The following is a 12818-nucleotide window of genomic DNA, read 5'->3' on the forward strand; positions in this document are numbered from 1 at the left end:
CAACCCATAATTCATGTCCTAACCCAACACCACTGAGCATGCTTCTTGCCCTTTCCATCAATATCTTGTTCATTCTTTCTGCAACTCCTTTTTGTTGAGGTGTATATGGAATAGTATTCTGCCGTGATATACCACACTTCTTATAGAATTCTTCAAATTCCTTGCTACAAAACTCTCCACCATTATCTGTTCTTAGCACCTTTATCTTCTTCTCTGCCTGATTTTCCACGAGAGCCTTAAATTCTTTAAACCTGTCAAAGACTTCATATTTCTTCTTAAGGAAATATATCCATGTATTCCTTTAGAAGTCATCTATAAATGATACATAGTACACAGACTTACCCAGTGATGAAACCTTCACAGGTCCAAACACATCACTGTGCACAAGCTCTAATATCTGTTTTGCCCTCTTACCACCAAAGGGGAAACTCACCCGATTCTGCTTCCCATATACACAATTTTCACAGAAATCAAAATCCAGAGAGCTATTACTCATACCTTCTACCATAACTTTACCATGAAGCATTCAAAGGCCCTTCTCTCCAATATGTCCAAGCCTTTGATGCCACAACATGGTTTTTTCTTTAGAGACCACTAGATTTTCTGTTCCACTTTCAGGAACCACAGAACTGTTGCACCCATCAACAACCGTGCTACCTTGCAACTTGTACAGAGTTCCAATCTGAACTCCCCACTTCAATACCAATGCTCCCCAAACCATCTTACAGGTATCCTTCTCGAACTTTGTTTTTACACCTGCATCATCCAACTTGCTTACAGAAATTAGATTTCTGGCCAATGCAGGAATATGCAGAACACCCAGAAGTGTTCTAACCCTTCCACCTTGTAACTTCAACTTTACTTTTCCACGAACAATGATTCTAGCCTTCCTGTCATCCCCCAAGACGACATCACCACCATCATATTTCTCATACTCACAGAACCACTCTCTATGGGGAGTGAAGTGAAAGGATGCACCTAAGTCAATCAACCATGCCTCATGATCTACATGTGTACTTGAAGAAGAAAAGTACACATCCCCACCTTCATCTGCGGTGGTTTTCGCCTCTACAGAAGGAGCCTCATCAGATCCCTTTCCTTTATTAAGAACTTTAGATTTACAGTCCCTTTTAAAGTGGCCTTCCTTTCTGCATTTCTAGCACACCACCTTTACATGTTTTCCTGGAGATGTAGATCTCCCTCTAGATTTATTTTTGTTTCTGTTCTGGGACCGTCCTTGTATAGAAAAGGCATCACCATTCTGGATCTCCATATTTTTCCATCTCATCTCCTTTGTCAGCAAGGCTGAGACTATTTCATCAAACTGCAAGGCAATTGCATTGCTACCTATTACAATAACCAGACTATCCCACGAATCTGGTAGAGAACACAACAAACTGATGCACTTATCTTCATCTGAAATTTTAATATCAGCAGATGCAAACTGACTTACCACAGTATTAAATGCATTCAGATGCTCTGTCACCGAGTCTCCATCTTTCATCCTCAGGTTATATAGCTTTTTCCGCAAGAAAAATTTATTCACCAAAGACTTAGATTGGTACAAAGTCCCTAACTTGTCCCAAAAAGCCTTCGACGTAGCTTCCCCTGATACATTCAGCAATACTGAATCTAAGACACACAATCGTATTGTGCTCTTTGCCTTTCGATCCAACTTCTTCCATTCTTCATCAGACACTCCTGTTGGTTTAGTACCCAGATCTACCACGATCCACTGATCTTTATCCACCAACAGATCCTCCATCTTGAGTTTCCACAACTCAAAACTCTGACCATTAAATTTCTTGATCTCTATCTTTCCACTACTCGCCATCTTCTTTCACTACCAGAATCAATCCCACAGATCTCCCACTGAACAGGGTCTACCACAAGCCTGAGCGAAACCCCTTAGCAATAAAGGCATCCCCTTGAAGCCAAAACAACTCTGATTCCAAATGTAGGTTCTAACCCTGTACAGAAATTACCTGCATACGAATTCTAAGACACAGAAAATAAACAATTCGAGAGCATAACACATATACGCAGACATTTCCCCTCGATCCCAAAACCGAGACTACTAGCTTGATTTTTCATTATGTTCCTTTCAATGTTATAATACATAGTTATACATGCCGAAGCATCCAATACCATGGACCGAAAACCAAAGGTAGGTTCACCCAACCTAATATAGGGTCCAAAAAAAAATTTCCCGGGGCGGACCATGTAGAGGAGTTACGGGTACACCTAAAACCCCCTATGACCCCCCCCCCCCCGCTACACAATCGGCGCAATGAAGGGGGGCTTTGCCCCCCCTCTAACCACCCGGTTAACTACTTGGGCTAGTCGTGGAAAGAATATAACACAACCCAATAGAATGTAGGATCTCATAAAACACATCAAACAAAAACATTCGGGGCTTCTAGAGGCCAAACCACCTCAACCCATCAAACAATGATTGCACCTCATGATCGAACATCACAAAACCATCATCAGGTTGGTCTCTACCCAAGCCTTCCATGGCTCCAGATCGTTTGTTCCAACCCAAATTTTGGGACTAGTAACTCAACCCATGACTGTTGTCGGGCTCCAAAGAGTTTTTCCAAGCAAGGCTCCAGGACTAGTAACTCAACCCACAGCTCTTTCTGAGCTTCCAGAGCATTTTTCCAACCAGGGCTTCCAGGACTAGTAACTCAACCCACCAAGGGCTTCCAGAGCGTTTGTCCAACCAAGGCTTCTAGGACTAGTAACTCAACCCAAGCTATTACAGAGCTTCCAAAGTGTTTGTCCAACTAAGGCTTTAGGACTAATAACTCAACCCAAGCCGTTATAGGGCTCCTAGAGCATTTATCCAACCAAGGCTCCAGGAACTAATAACTCAACCCAAGCTAAAGGAAACATGAGAACCAACCAAACAAATAAAGAAATGAACCCACAACGCCATGGCTATCCAGGAAATGGCAAGGCTAGGCAAATCCACTATCAATCTAGGAAATCCTCCCTTTCAATGACAAATCATGACCAAGAAACCACATGCATGTGTCATGCATGCCAAAACTAGTGAGGAAAACATACATGCAACTCGGTACCTGCAAGAAAAACCCATTGTAGTCCTTGACCTCGATGTCCTATTGCAATTTCCTGCGTTTCCTTTGCCTTCTTGCTCCAAAAATTCAAGTATGCCACACTCTCCAAGAGTGCTCGAAGAGAACTCTAAGTGTCCAAGAGTGTGCGAGAGGGACAGAATAGAAGAGAGTTCCACCAAAATTTTTCAAAACCTTGCCAATTGATTCTCATAATCCTTTTTATCAATGAGGCCTCTATTTTCTTCAATTTCCATTATTTTCCTTCAATTTCCTCCTCACATGCAACTTGAGACCTTTCACCTTCCTTTTCTCCTAATTTCCTTTATTTTCAAAAATAAAACTCCAACAAATGCCTCATGCCTTTCCAAAGCCTTTGGCATTGCCTTTGCCAATTTCCTTAGCCACAATAAACCGAAGTGACATCCCAATGGGTTGTTTTTCCCACTATTCATCTTGGAATACATGTCCCATGACCGCGATCTTATATATTTTTACATGTATTTTAAACAGGGAGTTCAACACTTTTCTACTCATAGATCTTTTCATAAATATCGTATTAGAAAGACACACAATAGTGAGTGAGCACAAGACTTGAGAGGTAATCTCAATGATTGGTTAGAGAAGAAGTTTCATCCAAGTGTGTTGGGTCCAAGGAAGGTACCAGGGTGCAACAAAGGAGATCCAAATAAGCCAAACAGATCAAAGGACATATCGAGGACTTGATCATTTGGATCAGATTTAGGGTATGTTGTATTTGTAAATTCCTTAGAGGGCCATTTTCCCAAGGAGGGAGCTCGAATAAGTTCTAATATTACTTTAATGAAAATTTGTTGATTGGGGAGAAAATTTGTGTGTAATGTGTGCTTAAGGATTAGTTGTCATTAATTTCTGATGAATGTTTAGGTTAAGATCTTAGTTGTTTTTATTTAATAGATATGTAATCTACAAGGAATTAAATAGCTAAGTTGTTGCATTATGTTAGGGTCCTATAATAATAGGATTCATAATTTTGATTTGACTATGATTAGTCTTATAATATTGTAGATGCTTTTGCTCTCTACAAAATGTTTTCCCATATTAAAAATAAAAAATGTAAAGAGGGTGAAGTCCTAAAAGAAAAATCAAAGGACTAATAAAAGAAAAAGCATAAAGAAAAGAGTATAAAGTATAAACCCCACCAAAAAGAGATAAAAAATAGATTCTGAAAGTGATGCAAATTCAAATGCCACTACTTTTTACTTTACTTTGCAAAATAAGATTGTGTGCAGCTTGTCAAAAATGCCACAATCCATGATGGTCAAATAGTTTAATCTTGATTTACTCATGCTTTAAATTTCATGTCGATAGAAAGAGAATAAAGATCTAACCAAAATGTTTAATCTTGGCAGATCAGTAGTTAGGTAGAGAATAATAATGAGCTCAACAGTTTAATCTGAGCCATTGGAAAGTCAAAAGGTTAGAATTAGATAGTTTGCTTACAAAAGAAAAAGAAATAAAGGGTCAACAAGCTCAAACGCACCCAGTAAATGAAGAAAAAATGTTAGGGTAAATGATGGGTAGGTAGAAGCAATTTCAAAAGGCATGGAGAGCATCAAATTGGTCATTTCATATCACTAATATCCCCCAAAATCCCCTTCCCCTTGCTTAAAACCCTAATGCCACTCTAGAAAGGTATTTTCCCTTGTAAAAATATCGCTTTCCCTTCAAGCTAACCTTTTCCTCTTATTCCACACATTCCCCCTTCCTAAAACTCCTTTCCCTAGTTTAAAACCCATTTCTATCACTAATAATTCCTTCCCTTTACTAACTTTGCTTTTTTCATATAAAACGGGAAAAACCCATTTATCCAAAGATTGCAACACTTCAAGTATATTGGGTTCCACTTTATTTTAACTCCCACTATCATATTAACCCCGCTTAATTAACCTCTACCCCTCCATATATTTAATTTAATTAAAACTTAGTTTTAATTAAAATAATATATTAATCTCCACCTTATTAATTAACCCAACCCCACACCCCGACTCATCCCTCACAACTCCGCCACCCGATAACCCTCTGATCACCCACCTCCAGATCCAACGGCCCACATTCCATATCACACGCTCCGATGTCTGACTTTTAACATCCCAAAAGCATGCGAGATAAGTTGTTTTACCCGCCTGCCTTTTTGCTACGTGGCAGCCCCACGTTATATCGTGTCCTCCAAAATAATACCACCATACCAATTTAAAGCGGTGCGATAAACCACCTTACCGCCTACTTGCGTCAGATGAAACCACCCTGTTGTTTAAATTTAACCGCGTGCCCAAAGATTAACCACTATTGGTTAGAAATGAAAGAAGCCACCCTTTCCAATCTTTTCACTATTATTCTATTAGCGATTGCAGAAAAGAACCTCTGCCAACCTATTCTAAAGCGCTAAAAGATCTGCTGAACTATTTTGAGCCATTTTCAACGACAATTCAAACTTTTGCTACTAGAAGACGCTGCCGACTCCGATTTGAAGCACTATAAAGACCATTGAAGCCTCAAAAAGCCTCCACTACCCCCAGAGAACCCTTCTATATACCAAAGCTTCATTTTCCAGGTATTCCTGAAGTGCCGAATGCCTATACTTAAGCTTTGCACATCATTTCTAATAGACTAATAAATTGAACCAATTTAAACGCCTTGCCAACCTAAAGAAGGCTATTGTTGCATCCAAAACCCTTTTTATGGACTCTATACATCTTTTCACACTATTCTAGAGGTCCTAAGCATACTTCTTAAGCTAGATGGTGATAAAATCGAATAAAATAAACAAATCTATGGCTTCCCAAAGCATTCTGGATGCAAAACCCTTGTAAACTCCTCACCTAGATATTGATTGCCTCCCATTGGTCGATAGAGATTTCCAGATCAAAGACACAACCTCCCCTAAAAATCTGTTAAAACTCCAATGTTGGAGCAAAGACAAATTCCTCAACCAGAATGATGATATTCAATTATGGGAGTCAAATTTACCCAAATACTTGTTCCCACAGGTATATCAGTTCCCTGAAATCATCCACCTATGCCAACGCTACTATTTACAAAGTCAAATAGCCATAGTCTCTCCTAACCAACAAATTTTGTTCACAATCACTGTAGGATCAGTAAATGAAATGTTGTAGATCTAGCCAAAGCCTAATGAAGCCCAATTTTCTATTGAAAACCTAATTGATCTGTACTTAAAGCTGGACCTTCCCAAGAGATCCCAAAATTTTCAGACTTTCCTCCTAGAAAAAGCTCAAGTTCCTACAGACAACCCTCCATATTCTGCCACCATTTTCTCTGAGAGAGCCAGACAAATTATAACCATGTTGTCCTCTATTCTAGGAGATACTACTTATGAACATGTAAATGAGCCTATACTTGGTTTCCTTTCTATTTTTTGGCCAGGCAACCCTCCAGCTATAGTTTTCAATTTTGCCCAATTCTTAGCACACAGAATCCATGATCAATTGATCAGATTGCCAGATGAAAGAGTATTCAAATACTCTTCAATATTGTTCCATATGTTTCTATATTTCCGATCAGAAAGGTTTACAGTTAAAATCCAAAAACTGGACACTAAGGGAAATCCTAGATCTGTTATCTTTTGGACACCCTTAATCCAAAAGTATTCCACTGATTTCAACTACAAGGATTTCATTGATTCATTTGTTCACCTAGTGGTTAACATGCTAAGCAGTAGCAATCAACCCAGGGTCAGTGATGATATAAATAAAGTTTTACAGTTGTCCAAACATAGTAGAACATGAGACTAGTATTTATACCAGAACTACACTGAAGTTAGGGTGTATGGATGTAAACTCACTCCATATAAGCTGCCCAAATATCTCCCCATGAGGATTTTTTCACTAGAATATATCAGGAAAATCATAAATTCAGATGATGTTTATTTTCTATCAGCCAAGAAGAAAACACAATTTAAAATCAAGAACCATCTTAGTCCTTTTATATGCAATAATAGGGATGTTGGAGAGGAAGCAAAAAATGTTTACAAGAAATGAAATTCAATGATAGTTTCAAATGATAGTATGATCCTTTGGGTGTCATAAACAAACTGAGACTCAAGTTTAAATTGAGCCCTTTTATTCATGAGTCCAAGCCAGAGATTGAAAGATATGCCAGCTAGTCTGAGTGGTTGGAAAACACCTTGCTGGATATGGAGGAGCAGATGGATACTAGTTCCATTCTACATACTCCAGTCCTACAGGACAGAAATGACAAAAGGACTAGAGAAGCAGGTTCTTGCTCAAACAAAGATACAATAGATAACAAATTTGAAATTATGTATAGAAAAAGAACAAAGATGAATCCAGTAAATGAGCAAGAAGAAGTAATTGATACAAGTGAGATCATTGATACAGACACTGTAATTAAAGAAAATGTACTTCCTTCAGTTTCAAAGGAAACTCATCAGCCTTCAACTTCTAGTGCTCAGATCATCTAGAAGCAGCATAGTGTTGAAGTCTCTTCATCAAGTGAACCAATGGACAAAGAAATAGACATCAAAGAGAGATACAAAGATATTAAGGCCAAAAATGAAGAAATAAAAGCTGAAATATATTCACAATACTTGAAGGAGAATCCTGGCGACCACAACAAATTACATTTTGCATTTGATTATAAGACATGAAAAATGAAGATGACCTTTTTGCAGCCCACAGTACAACATCCTAAGTCATCAGGAAATTACAAAAAGACCAATTATGAGATTCCTGCCAAAGATGTTCATCCTATAGACCAAATAGAGTTTCATAACAAGCAGAAGAAATTATATGCTCAACTATGATCGACAAAGCTATGAGTGTACAAAAACTACAAAATTCTCTAGAGGATATCAAAGCACAGTTAAAACTAGAGAAGGCATCCTCGCAAGCTAAAGATAATATAATTAAATCCCTTGAAGATTTGGTTATTGAAGTGGGATATGATCCAAAAAATGTCAAAGGTGCAAGGGAACTCATTAAGAAAAAGAATGCAGACATTGTTGCATTGAAGAAGCAGCTAAAATTGCCTCCTACTGAACATCCACAGACCAAGGAATTTTTAAAGAATCAAAACCAAAAAGATGAGATGATGAACTTCATTCTTCAGTTAACTCCTCAATTAATAGAAATTGAAAATGAGATGGATAAGTTAGTGTAGTAGAAAAGGCCAGCATGGATTCTATCCTTGTCACTGCTATTCCTACAGTTACTACAACAGTTCCTTCTACTTTAGCAGTTTCAGCGGCCACAACGGTTCTAGCAGCTACAACACTTCCCACTACATCAGTTACAGAATCATCTACAACAACAACTCATCCTGGTGATGAAGCAGGTAAATTAAGCAAAGCTATGCAGGATATGCCCATCCAAACAAATGAAATAAATAGACTTAAAAGATAAAATAAAAAGTCTAGAAGATGAAAAGAAGCTGGCACAGATCATGCATAAAAATGAAACACAAAGTCAAACAGATTCACTGAAAGAATGCAGAAGTTAGAGAAAGAAATGACATTGAAAGAACCACTAGCCCAAGAAAAGCATCAGCTATGGCCTAATATCATTAATTCTGTTAATGATATTTGGCCATACATCCAAGTCATGTTTGAGCAGAAGGATTTAATTAAGGAAGCAACTAAAGCTATTCAAAAAGATAAGGAAGAACTTGGTAAGAAGCTAGAGGAGGCCAATGAAATCATTAAGTTTCTTAATTCCAAGAACAAATAGGAAGTGGAAGAAATTGGAATAAGTGACAGGACTGAAACAATTCTAGAAGTGAAAAAGGTAATTTCTAAGAGGAACTTGATGGTACAACTTGAAGAGAAATGCCAAACAATGGAGCTAGCAATAGCCAGGTTCATGGTCAAATTTAATGTTTTGAGGCAGAAAGGTCTATCGAATAGGTTCATGGTTAAATTTGATGTTTTGAGGTAGAAAGGTTTGCCTAATCCATTGGTGATTAATGACAGGTTGATGAAGCATGAAGAATATGATAAGAAAATCAGAGAAGTGGCAAAGGAACAAGCAAACAATTCATCCATGAAAGGAATTCCAACAGGAAAAGTGCTCTATCAGACTTTTGAGAATCTCTTTTACCTCCAGCATGAGGTAAAATATCTCTTTATCAACAAACCTACATTTGCAAAATACACAGAGGCTGATGAAATCTTCAGAAGAATGGTAAAGATTAAATTACTAGATGCAGAGTCTTGGGAAAAGTTGAATGATTTACTGTGAAAATGAAAGGTAAAACAGTGAAAACAGAGCAGTCAAGAGCAGTCAAGGTAAAACAGTAAAGAGTAACAGATCAGTTAAGTTAAAGAGTATCAGATGAAAGATAGAGTTTAAAAGTCAAAAATAGAGTTTAAAGATAAAGCCAACATAAAAGACACTCAACATCATAAAAGACATCCAGCGTAGAGCAACAACAAAAGAGAGAAAGCAGCAAAAGATCAAAACAACAAACATCAAAATCAATAAAAGCAGGGATAACTAGCCTTTAGTCTCCTAGATGTCTCTATCTTTTTGCATGAAGATATTTCTTTTTCCTTGAAGAATTCCTAAATCAGTTTAGGATATTTTGTAATAGTTTTTGTATAAATACTTCATAATTTAATGTATTGGGGGTGGATTGTTGAACCTTTCTATGGTTGTATTGATCTAAAACCTAAGGGTTTATTGTAACATTTTCGAGTCAGCAGACTGGACTGAGTAATAAAGGCATTGAATTACAGGATTCATGTGTTGGGCCACTTTAGTGAAGTATCTTTCATTTGTTAAATTGTTATTTTCTTAAGTATTTCACATACTTACATGTTTTCCAAATTTGGATGTAATAACTGGAATATTATTACAGAATTTGTTTAAGTGCACTCTGTCTTGAACAATTATTCATTTTGATTTTTCCTTCTGATATCTAGAGGAGGGAATTCTTCATTGCTCCCTAGTTTCGATTGACCTCTTTCATTTCACTCATTATCTGGTTTGAGGAATCCTTAACTGCTTCTTGATCCCGATTAAAAATCACTTCACCATCTAGCTTAAAAGATTTAAAATTACTCAACTACCTTGCCCTGTGGACACTATCTTTAGAACTTGATTCAGTCCTGTTTTCTTGACATTTTGACTCCATATTCCAATGGTAAAAATAGATTCATCTATCCATCTAAATCAACGATTCCACCACCAAATCAAATCAAAACCAATCAAGCTTAAATAACTAGCCTAAAATCAATTAATTCAACAAAGTTAAATTATTAAGAGAGAGCCCTCTTTGAGCATTAGGAAGGCTAGATCATGATCTCAAAAGTAGGTTTGTGGTTACCACTATTATTTCTTTAAACACAAGAGAACAACCCTAGGGAAGTTTTGGAGTGATAACATAGTGGCGACTCTGCTGGCGAAATCAGTCCTCAGTTTAATAAACCTTAAAGGAAATCCTAAATCTCATCTTTTCACCTTAAGGCCGCTTAGGGTTGTCAAAAAGTTTCATTAAAAAAAAAAAAACAAAAAAAAAAAAAATTTGAAAAAAAGTTGGCTTCCAAAAGAACAGTTTTGTACCAAATCTGAAAATTTAGTCCATGATGTTGTAATAGACCCTAATTTTATTCAATTTATTGAATCAAAGAAGAATGTTATACATCCTAATTTAGATTAACATGTTCTAGACACTTTTGACAAACTTGATGCTTTAACCTCAACTTTGATAAGGCACATAGACGAAGCCTATTTTCAATAGTCAGTTGAATTACCTACCCTAATTGTTGATACTCCTAAGCCTTCTACCATTCCTTTAGAGTCTGTAAATTCATCTTTATTTAAATCTTTCCACTATACTTCATTCCAACTAGACAATACATTTGCAACAAACTAGGGAAGAAGTCTATGTCAAATCTCAGTGATCCAAGATAAAATAAAAAAGATTTTTGACATGAAAACCAAAGTTGATGATTTTTACATAAGTGACAAAGTACTCAAATGGGATTCCAGAAGAGAAGAAAAAGGTAAACATGGTAAATTTGATTTCCTATGGCAAGGCCCTTACATCATTTATGGTTACAGAGGTAACAATGCATTTTTCTTGAAGCAGTTAGATGGAACAGATCTACCAGGTGGACCAGTCAATGGTAGAATGTTGAAGCATTACTTTTCCCTAGATTAACATTAGTTCATTTTTTTACTTTGCTCATTGTACATAACATTGCAAAGTTTAGATTGGATTGGATGATTACCTTTTGAGGTTGAAGCCCGAAGAGAAGGCCCTAAGCTTTGAAAGGTGTAGCATCATATGTATGAATAAAGCATATCACAAAAAAGCAGTTACAAGGCAAGCACAGTCAAAGTTTCAAAGGCTATTGATCTTAAAGTTCTTGACATTTCACTAGGAAATGCCATCCCCATGTGGAGCCACTGTTAGGGTCCTATAATAATAGGATTCATAATTTTGAATTGACTATGATTAGTCTTGTAATACTGTACATACTTTTTCTCTCTGCAAAGTGTTTTCCCATATTAAAAATAAAAAAATGTAAAGAGGGTGAAGTCCTAAAAGAAAAATCAAAGGACTAATAAAAGAAAAAGCATAAAAAAAAGAGTATAAAGTATAAACCCCACCAAAAAGAGATAAAAAATAGATTCTAAAAGTGATGCAAATTCAAATGGCACTACTTTTTACTTTACTTTGCAAAATAAGATTGTGTGCAGCTTGTCAAAAATGCCACAACCCATGATGGTCAAATAGTTTAATCTTGGTTCATTCATGCTTTAAATTTCATGCTGATAGATAGAGAATAAAGATCTAGCCAAACTATTTAATCTTGGCAGATCAATAGTTAGGTAGAGAATAATGATGAGCTCAACAGTTTAATCTAAGCCATTGGAAAGTCATAAGGTTAGAATTAGATAGTTTTCTTACAAAAGAAAAAGAAATAAAGGGTTAGCGAGCTCAAATGCGTTGAGTAAATGAAGAAAAAAATGTTAGGGTAAATGATGGGTAGGTAGAAGCACTTTCACAAGGCATGGAGAGGATCAATCGGTCATTTCATATCACTAATATCCCTCAAAATCCCCTTCCCCTTGCTTAAAACCCTAATGCCACTCTAAAAAGGTATTTTCCCTTGTAAAAATATACCTTTCCCTTCAGGCTAACCTTTTCCCCTTATTCCACACATTCCCCCCTTCCTAAAAACACATTCTCCCTTCCTAAAACTCCTTTCCCTAGTTTAAAACCCATTTCAATCACTAATAATTCCTTTTCTTTACTAACTCCGCTTTTTTCATATAAAACAGGAAAAACCCATTTATCCAAAGATTGCATCACTTCATATATATTGGGTCCCACTTCATTTTAACTCCCGCTATCATATTAACCCTACTTAATTAACCTCTACTCCTCCATATATTTAATTTAATTAAAACTTAGTTTTAATTAAAATAATATATTAATCTCCACCTTATTAATTAACCCAACCCCACACCCCGACTCATCCCTCACAACTCCGCCGCCTAATAACCCTCCCATCACCCACCTCCAGATCCAACGACCCACATTCCATATCACACGCTCCGACGCCTGACTTTTAACATCCCAAAAGCACGCGAGATAAGTTATTTTCCCCGCCCGCCTTTTTGCTACGTGGCAGCCCCACGTTATATCGTGTCCTCCAAAATAATACCACCATACCACTTTAAAGCGGTGCGATAAACCACCTTACCGCCT

The sequence above is a fragment of the Pinus tabuliformis genome, chromosome 8 (genome assembly GCF_031772625.1).
Source record: "Pinus tabuliformis cultivar Carrire ecotype Pingquan chromosome 8, CPIR1, whole genome shotgun sequence".
Classification (NCBI taxonomy): Eukaryota; Viridiplantae; Streptophyta; class Pinopsida; order Pinales; family Pinaceae; genus Pinus; species Pinus tabuliformis.